Source organism: Brachyistius frenatus, unplaced genomic scaffold, assembly GCF_029030835.1.
Source record: "Brachyistius frenatus isolate BFR_SWC_R1_liver_20210118 unplaced genomic scaffold, ASM2903083v1 Contig_17, whole genome shotgun sequence".
In the NCBI taxonomy this organism is placed as follows: domain Eukaryota; kingdom Metazoa; phylum Chordata; class Actinopteri; family Embiotocidae; genus Brachyistius; species Brachyistius frenatus.
In genome coordinates, this window is record NW_027210616.1 from 5,939,506 (window position 1) to 5,951,934 (window position 12,429).

The following is a 12,429-nucleotide window of genomic DNA, read 5'->3' on the forward strand; positions in this document are numbered from 1 at the left end:
AGTCTACAAAATATGACATTGTGGGGAAGAAATTGATTTTGTTCAGCAGTGAAGGAAAGAAGTTATTTTCCATTATTTTTTACTTTCTCTGCACTTTTATTTTTGCTGCCGTTTCCTCTGAAGATTTTACTCTCAAAGTGGAACATAATGAGTATTGTTTTCAAGGAAAGTTAATGAACAAGATGAAAAAGAGAAAACCCAAAGACATTAATGAACAGCAAGAAGAGAGATGTGCATGAACACTGTTGCCCTTTAAATGTCTTGCGTTGAGCAATATAAACACTGTTTCACGCCGTTTTACTTTTCAGAAATGTTGAAAGATGATTAGTAAACAAATCCAAAAATCTGACCAAGCATTCAATAGTAACTTTCATTACCTAACCACTTTAAATGCTAAATACAATGAACACATTTGTGTTGGTGCTCGGGTGAATAACAAGGATAGTTAGCACCTTAGTAAAAGATTTAACATTTTCGTTTCGATGCTGAGGGAACCTGAAACAAAGAGGGAGTCGGCCATTACAAACGCCTGTTTGGGATTAGGCCATTTGATTTGTCCAACTCAGACAGCTGACATTTTAAAACTGTATTTTGTCTGTGATCACTTATCACATTAGTAAGCACTTTCTTCAATGCTAATAGAGAAAAAGACCAATTACAGTGCCATATAACTCCTGAATTGTACATGATAGACATCTGAGTGTTGTTTTAAGTCTTGGAAAAAAAAATGTGAATCTGTACTTTCAACAATCGACACTGTAAAGTTTCACTGCCATAATTATAATTCCTTTGTGCTGGGAAATGTAACTTAAAGAAACCATCATTGGAACAATTGGCTTAAAAAATAAAAATATGAAACATGTAAGTATCTAAAACCTCACCACAGCTCTGATTAGATGTGAAGTGTGAAGTTTACGTAAACGTCCTGTAGCTGCACCTGCCACAGAACTTCTCGGTTAGAGTTGTAATATTAGAGCTCTGATATACTGCAAAGAAACATAACTACATAAGAAAAGCAGATATCTAATCGCAGATGTATATATGCTAATCAAATGGTGTGTAATGTTTATAACCTGTGGAGCTGGTACACACACACACACTCACACTCACACTCATTAAACCCGAGACCACTAAATGCAGCAGATTCTCGACCCCTCCTTCCATTTGGTGTCATATCTATTTAAGTCTCCCCTGCTGTTCTTCATTTCCTCTTCATCTCTCCGTAAAGCTCAAACACAAGCAGCGTCACTTAACTTCAACATTATGTGAGCGAAAAGGGCAGTAAGGATCAAGAGTAATACAGCACAGGAAAAGGAGAGGAGTGACTGTTGTGTGGAGTTCAGCACTGGGTTCATCACAGCGAGCCAGAGTCATTCGGGAAACCTCCGTACACGGTAAGGTAGGGGAACCACACCACTGGGAGATTATGTGTGGCTTTCTGCGTCCTTCCTTATGACCCCTCGAAGAAAACGAGTACAAACAGATCATTTTTGGAGCAAAGGAACGTCTTTGTCTTGACTTATAACGCATGGATTCACTCGGCGTGCCAAGTTTGTTCTCTTCGAACTCGGATGACGAGTCACCTAATCGCACCCCGGTGCCAGATTCCTCCCGAAACACCTCCCACACTGGCAAGCAAAATGGACTCAGCGGCCTGGGCTACGGGGTCGGGGTGGTCTGGCACCACCTGAGGCCCTTTATTCCATTCTTCCTCATCAGCTTCATGGTGGTGGTCCTCATCTACCTGATGCAGGCCATCATCTACGGGGGGCCCTTCAAAGACCCGCTCTTCTTTGTTAAGTTTAATGAGCGCTGGCCCCGTCCGACTCCACGCCAAGAGGACTCTCCGTCCCCTGCCAAGGTTTTCAGCCCGGTCCCCTCATCGCCATTTGATCCAGTCCTTGCTTTCCTGGACAGAAACAATGAGACAATGTGAACCGGATAAAATGCTTCTTTTCTCTGTGAACATAAACAACAAGAGCGCCCCGAGGATTACACCTGGTCCATTAACAGAGGATATACTGACATTTGACCGGGGGACATTTATTCTTCCATATTTAAGTTGTAAAATAACATGCAAGGTTGGGTGAAAATTGATTTTCTTCCAGCAGGTGCTTCTCAAATCAGTGTGCTCCAGTGTTTTAATATCTCATAAAACACAAGATGGCTGATGGTGATAAAACATTTTCAACAGCACTGCAATTTATAAATATAGCCTCTGTAGTAACTTGTGTGACTTTGTGCGATGTTGTCAGTCATCTACACTGAAGCTGCTTACACAGCAAAGTTGGTCAAAAATGTTTAAATCCGTATTAGTTTGATGAATGATTTTATAAATAGAAAATGTGGTTGGTTCATATTTACTGTCAATGTCGGGCCAACATGTTTGTCTGAGACAGCTGATGTTAACGCTGGAGCAAAAGCTCGAGGTAAATTCCTGCTTCGTGTGATACTATCCCACCTCCATCGTGGCTCAACAAGCAAACACTGACCATTGGAATTCTGTCCTCTAAAGAATGTAACTTTGGAGGCTTGATTTGTCTAATTCAGACTGCTGAGGCCTCATTTTGTCCCCCCCATCACTTCAGCTGAAACATGTTTAGTCAGGGATCACTTTGCAGCTTCTATGGACTAAACAACCCTTTCAATGTACATTAGGGACACGTGAGCGCTGTGTCACCCTGACCTTTAACCTTCCCTGCAGTCAACACTGAAAAGAACAGACAACAGTGGCAGACTCAGTTTTCTCCGACCTACTAAGTTACCATTAAGATGCAATAATGTACCATAACATATGCAGAAATCATTCATTATCTCTCACAATAAACAGGCACATGACACGTACTGAAACTGGATGATATGCTTAAGAGTACGGTTTGCTTTGTTCGCTTCACCTCTGTCTTTCGCCATCTTAACACTAACACAGCGACATCTGATATCCATACTGTGCTCATTATTATCACTCTAATCATAAATTTCTGGACAAATGCTCAAACAGGGAGGCTGGGATTGACAAGCAGACTGGAAGCTGCGTAAAAACAGGACAGCCTACAGGTGGGTAAAAATACTATCTCGTTTGTTTATTCGTATTACTCAATGACATAGTTTCCAATGTCACTCATTAAAAGTGTACAGCCCAAATTAGACTGTGACTGTGTTTGAGTGATAACTATTAACACAGGATTATCTTTTATTGTGTCCCTGCATCTCTGTCTCTGCAGACATGGTACTTGTGCCATTTATAGCACCAAAACATGCTTCACCATTATTTACGAATGAAATGAAAGGAGAGACTGAAATGTGATGAGCTGACAAAATATTACCAACTTAAGTCAGAGAACACTGCTGTTATGTGACAGCAGAGAACTAAATTAGACTGACATTTTGGGGGGGAAATACTGTATTTAATCCTCCTTTAAAGAAGGTTAGAATTGCTGGGAAGTGCTGAACCAAAATAATTGTGAATTTGTGGTCAGTTGTGCTGATTTTAACAGCTTGAGGACTTTTAAAAAAAAATATTTTGTCTTCCTCATTTATATCAATGAAGGTGGATTACATATTCAACACTCTTAAGTGTATTGCAATACAATTCAGCAGTATCTCAAATATATATTGCTGCATCAGTCACTTCATCAGACACTTTAACCCTGAGTTAGTAACCTGTCTCCATATGCCAGGTCCTGTTTCTAATATTATTTTTTTTTTATATTATAGCTCCGTATCTTTTATATTGGCTATTTACTGTTCTTATCTATGTACAACAACCAAATTTAGCCACTGGAAACCAATAAAGGTTTGGGTTTATCTTATCGTAGACTCCTAGATTACTTTAAACTAGGTGTGTCTAATTAACTGCCAACTAAATGAAATGTAGATTTTTGCAAATACATTTTGGCCTCTTCACACGACTCTGAGGCCACCAGCCAGGTCGGTACATGTAAACACAGTCGCCCCCTAGTGGCGCAGCGACGGACAACACTACCGTCCGGGGGCTGCGGGCCATGCTGACCTGTGGTTGACCTCACTGAACCGGACAGAAAAACGAAAAAAAAAATAAAAAGAGCAAAACAAAATACCGTCCGTTAAATTTACTTTGAAAATTAGACATGTCAGGACGAGCCATTGTATTTTTTTTGACGAAGGAGCGGATATAAAGAGTATTTTGGGAAACGCAGCAGGTGAGTGAAGCGACTGTCCTGTCACGTGTCCGCCTTTGACCGTAACGTTAATTAGCCAGACAGGAGAGTGTGGTTCAAACACAGCCTCGGTACGCTGGAAAGTGCTGTTAAACTACATCATGTGTTGCTCGTGATATGTTAATCAATAGGTGGTCTGTCATGACTTGCTTACGTTTCTCTGGGCGGTCTGGGTGTAGCTAGTTGTTAGCAGAGATGCTAACCAACAGGTGGGCTTCAATTACTTTGAGATGAGCTGGGCATGCGCAGATTGGATCACCTGCGCTCGCAGCACAATGCATGCCTGTTTTTTTTTTTTTAAAGTGTCGGTGCTGTTTATATGAACTGGATTCTCAGAAAAAAAATTAATGAGTATAACCGACAAGTTTTATTCATAATAATAATAATAATAATAATAATATTAACAATGCAAGCCTGTTTTGCACACATTACCATTATAAATGAATGCACGAGATGACCATGAGCCTGTAAAGCACTGAGCAAGCATGCATTATTCATGCGCATACTGTAAAACTTGTTTACATATGTAATGACTGCAAGTGCGGCCTCTACCACAAAAATCTGTTTGGTTGTGTGTGTGAAACGTGAAAGATTATCTCTTTATTTTAAGTGTAAAACCACCTGCAAAATGGTCCCAGAATGCTTTACAGTCACAAGATAACACATTAGTAAGGAAACAAATAATTAAAAACACATTAAAAGATTATTGGTAAAAAAAAAAGAAAAAAAAAGCTACTCAGACCTTAAGCATTATGATTATATAAGGATGATAAGATTAATCAAATAAAAATGCCTGATTAGCCTAATGTTAAAAGTAGAGAAGGTTTTCCTTCCATTCTACTTTTAATCATCTTTGAAACCCCAAGTAAACCTGCAGTCTGATGTGCTCTTTCCAGATAGTAAGGTACTATGAGGCCCTTTAATATAAGATAGCGCCTAATCATTCAAGGCTTCACAACTCATCTCAGCCACATTAAAGTCCAACTTTTTTTTTATGTCCCTCATATCCTTTACATTTCTGACCAGCCACACATCTCTTTCTCCCTTAGTTCACCCGCACTCTCCTCCTCTGTGCTCCTATTCTGAAGTGGATGGAGAAATGTGGCGCTATCAAAGACCAGGATTCGAAGCCCTCCTCCTCGCTGAGCTGCAGAAACAGCAGCAGTGCGGCCAGTTCTGTGACACGCTACTCAGGGCAGAGGGTATAACACACACGCACACGCGCACGCACACACACACACACACACACACACACACACACACACACACACACACACACACACACACACACACACACACACAAAAGCAAAATTACACACATTAAATGCTATCCTTTAAAGTTTGTTATTTTGCCATATGTGTTCTGTTAATTAGCGCTTATTGTGGGACGTATGCATATAGATAATATTCTAGCTTCATGTAGTTGTGGAAGCCTGTATCATTATTGACATGTTCCCTGTCCTGCAGGTATATCAGTGCCAGCACACAGTTGTATTTTGTCAGCTATCAGCCCCCAGATCTCCTCCGCTCTGTCCTCTGCACCGGCGCCCCGAGCAGGGCACAGCCACGTCTTGGAGCTTCAGGCTCTGGGTCCCTGCAACCTTCTCCACATGGTCCGACTTCTGTACTCCGGAGAGATGTCAGGGGAGGGGGAGAGGGAGAAACAAGAGGCTATTTCTGCTGCGGCCAACATGGGCATCCACGGGCTGGTGGAGGTTACGGAAAGGGACCGTAAAAGCAGAAGCGGGGAAGGAGTCATCCAGTCCACAGAGGCGGGAGTGCAAACGGAGCCTCTGTGGACTGAGAAGAATGAGAGGACACAGCACAGGTGGAGGAGAGAGGTGAGGGATGGGTGCACTTTTCTGTGGAAAGAGACACTGTCAGATGGCGGAAAAGACATGTGGACTCAGACAGAAGAGCTGCAGATAAACACAGCTCCCTCTATTTACCCAGACTCCTCATTTGAGACCATTGATGTGAGTGCTCTCCAGGGTTTAGAACAGATTGATTCCCATCTTGTTCCCCCTCAAATAGTCCCCGTGTCCCTCGTCTACCCACCAAATGAAAACCAAACACTCCAACCTTTCTCTGCTCTTTCAGCCTCTGTCCAAGAATCCACAGCAGCCGGAAGCACATCTGTGAATGTTGTGGCGCCGCCGTACACATCAGTCCCCCCATCCCTCGCTCATCTTTCCAGCCAACCAACCCCATGTGCCGTTGACCCTCAGAGCTGCTGGGTTGGTCCTCAAAGAGACAATAAAGGCGTCGCAGCAGATGAAGAGTGCGAGCAGGAGCGGTTCGAGCAATTTAAAGACAACATCCCCGGATTCATCCTCCACTTTGTGAACCGAGACAAAGAAGAGGGCAGGGGGAGAGCAGGAGGGAGGCGAGGAGCAGGGGTGGGAGGTGCCAGGAGAGCCGGCACAGGTGAGATGAAAGCCAGGAAACCACGAGCAAGACCAGGAGGGAGAGGACAGGGGGTGGGGGTGGGCAGGCTGCAGAAGCGGTTCCTGCACAGGTGGGGCATGAGAGCACCCAGGACGGGTCAGGGTGGAGGAGCTGTCGGCAGGAAGCTGTGCCTGAAGACCAGAGAGCTTCTGAAACCAGCCAGCAGAGGTCCGAGAAGAGTGCGCAGCAAAGTGTGGGAGATCAGCCAAAATGGAGCTGTGCTGCTGCGCAGTGGGGGAGGAAGACGTAGCACCCAGCGTGGACAGAAAAACACTCCGCAGCATGTGAACCAGGTGAGCGTGCTGCAGTGTGCCATTAGTTGCAGTAACAGTTCAAAAGAGCTCCAGCTCATCCAACTGCAGCAGTTAAATCCTGCTTTAAGTTTAATGCATTTTACTAATTTTCAAAAGGTAGAACTAGGCTTATGATTAAGCATTTGTTCAAAAAAATAACCTCCTGTTTTCATTCCTTTAGGAGTCATTGTAATGTATAATAAATATAATAATAATAATAATTGTGAAATACCCTATATTGGGATATTTTCTGAGATGTTTATCACACCGAGAAAACATCTTGGAATAATGGACGTTTTGCCAGTAACAGCCCTTCCAGTGCACGTAGATATTGTTAATGTTGCTTGCCAAATGGGCCTTAGTGTCTGACAAGTCATCAGATATGGCTCTTTTATATTATTTGTTACACAAAAAAATGCAGTATGATGTACATTATAATGCTATAGAGCTGCAAGTAACAATTATTTTCATAATCAATTTGTTATTTATAGAGGAACTTAATGATTGGGTTGTGTTAGACAAGATAAATGGGTATTTATGGCTTCACCTTGTAGTAAAATGACAGTGATTTATTAAATGGCTGCTTTGGCATGAAGTTGGTTCCTCTGCAACCGATCCATTACTTATAAAAGGTCGAGCTCTCTGATTGTTCAATTAAGTTGTACGAGCAAAGTTTGGACCAATCATTAAAGAGGATAATAACAGCTCTGTGATTTGTGAATTTACTCAGATTGTTAACTCAGTGAAGAGTCATTGCTTTAAATACATGAAAAAACATTGATGCACTTTTCTATTTCCTTGTACCTGCTGCACTCTGTGTTGTTTAGTATTTAATACACTTCTCTCCTTTGTTACAGGACAGTCTCCCTGTCACCTTGGGTCAAAGTTCAAGGGCCAAATCAACAACATCAGTTTCCTTTCCTTTCCCACCCATCCACTCCTGCAATGCGTTATGTGCCTCCAGTCCCTCCCTGCAGCCTTCTCCTTCTCCCAGCCTGCCGTCACCTGCTGCCTCCTACGCGTCTCCAGCATCGTCCCTCCTCCACACCACCTCCCTCCCTCCTCCGGCCCCTCCACCTCACGAGGAACAGCCCGAGCACATCGACCGTCTTCTGGAGGAAGTCATGAAGGGGCTCGACATTTTACCAAAAGACACCAGCGCTCCACATTCTCAGCATCCTCTTCCAACAAGTACCAGCAGCTGTACCTTGGCCTCCTCCGGCAACACTTCAGCCCAAAACAAACAGCAGTGTCTCGCAACTGGCCTCCACAGGTCCACGGTGGCTGTCGCTGTCGTAAGAGGAGCTGATTGTAGTCGTTCCGCCAATGGTGAGGTGCCTCTTTTGCAGCAGCAGTGTGAGGGAGAGCTGAACGAGATGCTGGAGCAGTTCCTTCAGTCGTTTGAGCAGCATGTCGAAAGCTGTAGTGCCACGGAAGAGAACGACACGGGTGGCGAGAGCTCCACAGAGGCAAGTCAGCCTTACACTGTCCTGAGAAAACACAAAAAAAATAAGAATCAGACCGCAACCGCTGACGCCCCTCGCCTACAAAATATACATGAGCGGCAGAGTGATGAAACGAAGCAGAGCCGCTCCCAAACAAGCAAGGCTTCTGCTCGCCATCCCGTTTCCCCTGAACATACTGAGGGAACCCCGGGGGACGTCAGAGCAGCAGCCGGAACACAATACAGGAAGAGACCAAGACAATATCAGTTCTCATTAGAGAAAAAGAGGAGGAGAAAAGCAGTGTCATCAGCAAAGACCAAAATCATTCATGATCTTCAAGACAAGCAGCTACGGCAGGTGCCTGTGGTGAAACTGGAGAGAAGTCTGCTGCCAGCCATAGTGACACTGCAGGGACACCGCTTACAGAGTCTGCAAGACAAGGTGACGCCCTTTTCTAACTTCTCTCCACTTTTTGATGTTTGTCTGCTGTCACCAGTCTAGCAAAACACAAACAAGTTAGCATTTCCCAGCATGCCCTCTTCCTTTGTAACCGGTGGAAAAAAAAGCAACCAAATTCAAGAAATATATTAGTTAGAAATACTATAAATTTTTAATAGAACATTTCAATAAAGGCAGATAAAGCTAGCCCACTCGGAAAAAAAAAGCTACGGCTCAAAACTATAAGTGCATAAGGTAGGAAAGTGGCATATTTCCCTATCAGAATACATTGGGATTGAAGGCGAGAAGTCAAGTGGACATTTTGTGGATTTAAATGAGCAACAACCAAAAGACCTTACCCCGAAGTCATACATGGGCTCCTAACAGCTGATGGCTTGGCATCACTGTCAGTGGTGAAGCCACCACACGCATGTGTTTTAGGGAAACTTGATATTAGAAATAATGTTTAATTGGGTGGTCTTGTGCTCACGAGCAAATGTAATTCTGCCGGCGCCACTGACTAAACAAATATTAATATGATGGTGAAACTGGACAGTGACTGTCTCAGAATGTAAACAAAAAAATTAAATAATTTAATGGTTCTTATGCGTGTGTTTATTTTTCAGGGTGTTGCAAGAACAAACACAGATTCATCATCAGTAAAATACTGCTGCGACGGCCTGTCTGGAGAGAATAAGCCACTGTTGTGGAGCCGACCCAAGTCCTACCCAATTAGAAGCAGACTCAGAGACACGCATATGATGGTAAGCATTGACCTTTTTTAGGAGATCAGTGACCTTGTGTGTCTTCTGATTTAATGACAGAGGCACCAAACTAGCGGGGAGGCCCTATGAATGAGATGTCGACTGATCGATTGGTCCAATTGGTTTAGACTGATTGCCATGATGTTTTTTTCCTAATAAACAAATGTTTTAAAGTGTACAATATGGATTGGCACGAAACTATGCAACGGTATTTATGGTTTCCAGACAATAAATACTAATTCTTTTTGAAATCTTTTACTTTTTCATGTAGCGTCATCATCTTGTCCCAACTTTGCTTTGTTCCATTCACTCAGTTGTATTTTGTGTTCGGTGCTAAATAGCATGCTAACTTAATGATATGAATGTGAGCAGCATTAGTCATTGTAAACACGTTAGCATACAGCTCAGGGCATCACTGATATAAGTTCAGCTTTGCAGAGTCACCTGCGTGGCTGTAGAGTCATCTTTTTTTGTATTTGTTTAATTTAATGAGGTTAAATTGTTTTAAAAAACAATATCACCTTTCTTTAGGAGCCCCGTCAACACAAGCAGTCACCCTCAGCAGACCAATCAGGCTGTGGGGGAGGCAGGCCCAGGAAAAATGAAGAACTTCTCAGTTTATCTAACAGCGAGAGTACAACGCCGCAGCCTGTGGATCCCAGCGGCACGGATGAACAGCAAGAAAAGAATCGAGCCAGACACGAAGAAGCGACTGTCCGGCTGCAGGAAGAGGCAGAGGGACCTACAAGGACGAGAAAAAAGAGGAGCGCAAAATCAAACGACAACACAAGTGGCGATGCCACTGTGACCAAGAGGGTTTGCGTTGAACAAGTGACGCTGCCAACGTGTGCACCGTGCACACCAAGCGCTGAATCTGCAGATTTGGTCTCCAAACCAGCAACCAGAAAGCCAGAGGAGGTCATCGACGCAGAGACCGTTTCGCTGACCAGTTTACAAGAAGAAGAACGAAAGGAAACACCGGTGGGAAGTGGAATCAATCTCGGAGAAACTGAGGAGAGTTTGATGGATGAAGAGACGGAGAACAGCGCTGATGAGATAATTGATGTGGAAGGAGACGACGAAGACGCCGAGCCAGAAAAAGACGACTGCCAGAAGAGAACAGCACCGACTCCCATAAAGCCTTCTGCTTCACCTCCACATCCTTCTGAGAAGTCCAGCCTGGAGTCGGCAGGAAGCTGGGGAGTGGGCAGAGACGAGGATGTTGACGTGATCAGAGGCTCCAGTCCCGGCCTTGATCCGATGATCATCAGCTGGACAGAGTCTTCAGAGGGCGAGGAAGAGCAAGGAGACAAGGACGTTGATGTTGTGGGAGAACAGACAGACTACTCTTCATCAGCGATCTTCACTGCTGTGAGTAAAGGTGAGCTCGTTGGCAGAAATTGCCGGACTGAGGTGGTGTTACATTAGCATCTGTGATGTTCCTTTTTTTTTTTTTTTTTTTTTACCCGTGTCCTTCTGTTTGTGTCGTTTCGTTCGTCTCCCAGAACACATTTCTAAGGTTGTTTTGTTTAGCTGTGAGATGCGGGGCAAACGCGGTTTCATCTTAAATGTTTACAAGTCATGTTTTAATTGTCTTGTGTTTTTATTGTGTTTGCTTTCATGTGCAAACACACTGACAATCGCGCAAAGGATTTTTGTTTTTCTATCCCAACGATGTTCAGGAAAAAAAGAACTGAGAGCAACATGTCGGCTGTTTGTTTTCAATAGGAAAAAAAGAAAAAGACGATGCACATCATGGTGCATAAAGACACGAGAGTGAGTTTAATCAACAGAGACAAACCAACAGGAGGCTCTAGTTTGTGTGCAGATATTTAGTTTCAGTGTACAGATTATTGTCAAGCTGTCAAAGGCGGCTGGGATAGTTCTGAGATATTTAGGCAACGATTTTATGTACAAGGTTTCTCCTGCTAATTCCTTGCGACTGTTAAGCAGATGCGTTCAGCAAAGTTTGTTTTAACTGTGAAGTGCTGAAATCAACACGAACCCGAACAGTTTACACAGCGTTTTGCTGCGGAAAGAAATCAGGAGTGTTTTATTAGTTGTGCATACAACTATGACTTTGTTAGCTGTGAATATGATTCATAATGTCAGCCTCTGTTCTGCCAAAAATGTTCCAGGAAAATATTAGTCTTCCTTGTTTTAGTGTCGGGTTTTGTTTGGCAACGTTCCTCTTGGCACTTTTGGTTCTGATTTCTACAATAAAGATCTCTCAGTTTTCCGTGTGTTGCACAAGTTCTGCACAGTAGATGAGCTGCTCGATTGTTGTGGCTCCTCTTCACATCCACGTCACTGAAAGTGAGGCTCATCATCAGTGTGCATGTTGGTTTTAAATTTTTCTCCCTCAACATGTGTTTGGAATTGAAACCAAAGACCCAAATAAACAGTGCTTTGAAAAACGGACGTACAGCAGTCTGATTGACAGTATTGATCACTTATAACCTAATATTTTTCAAATATCAACACAGATCTTGTGTCTAAACATTTTTCTTAATTGTTCTCATACAGTCAACTTTACGTGTACTTATAACCCACAGTTTGATTGCCTACATAGGTCTGCACTCTTTAAAATCCCCTTCCACTCAAATTGTGTCTGGTCATTGTTGCTCCTCTTCGATGTTTTAGCTTCACCGGGCAGATCGATGTCTTTTCAATCTTGTTGCCACCATGAATGGTAAAGTCTGCACTTATGTCGCCCTTTAAACCCTGCCCTCTCTACATTAGTTCTCACTTCCCTTTATGCTGTCTGCCTAATTCAGTCCCTTATGTTAGACTTCAAAATGCAGAACAGCATCAGATAATTCATAGAAACGTATCAAACCAGTAC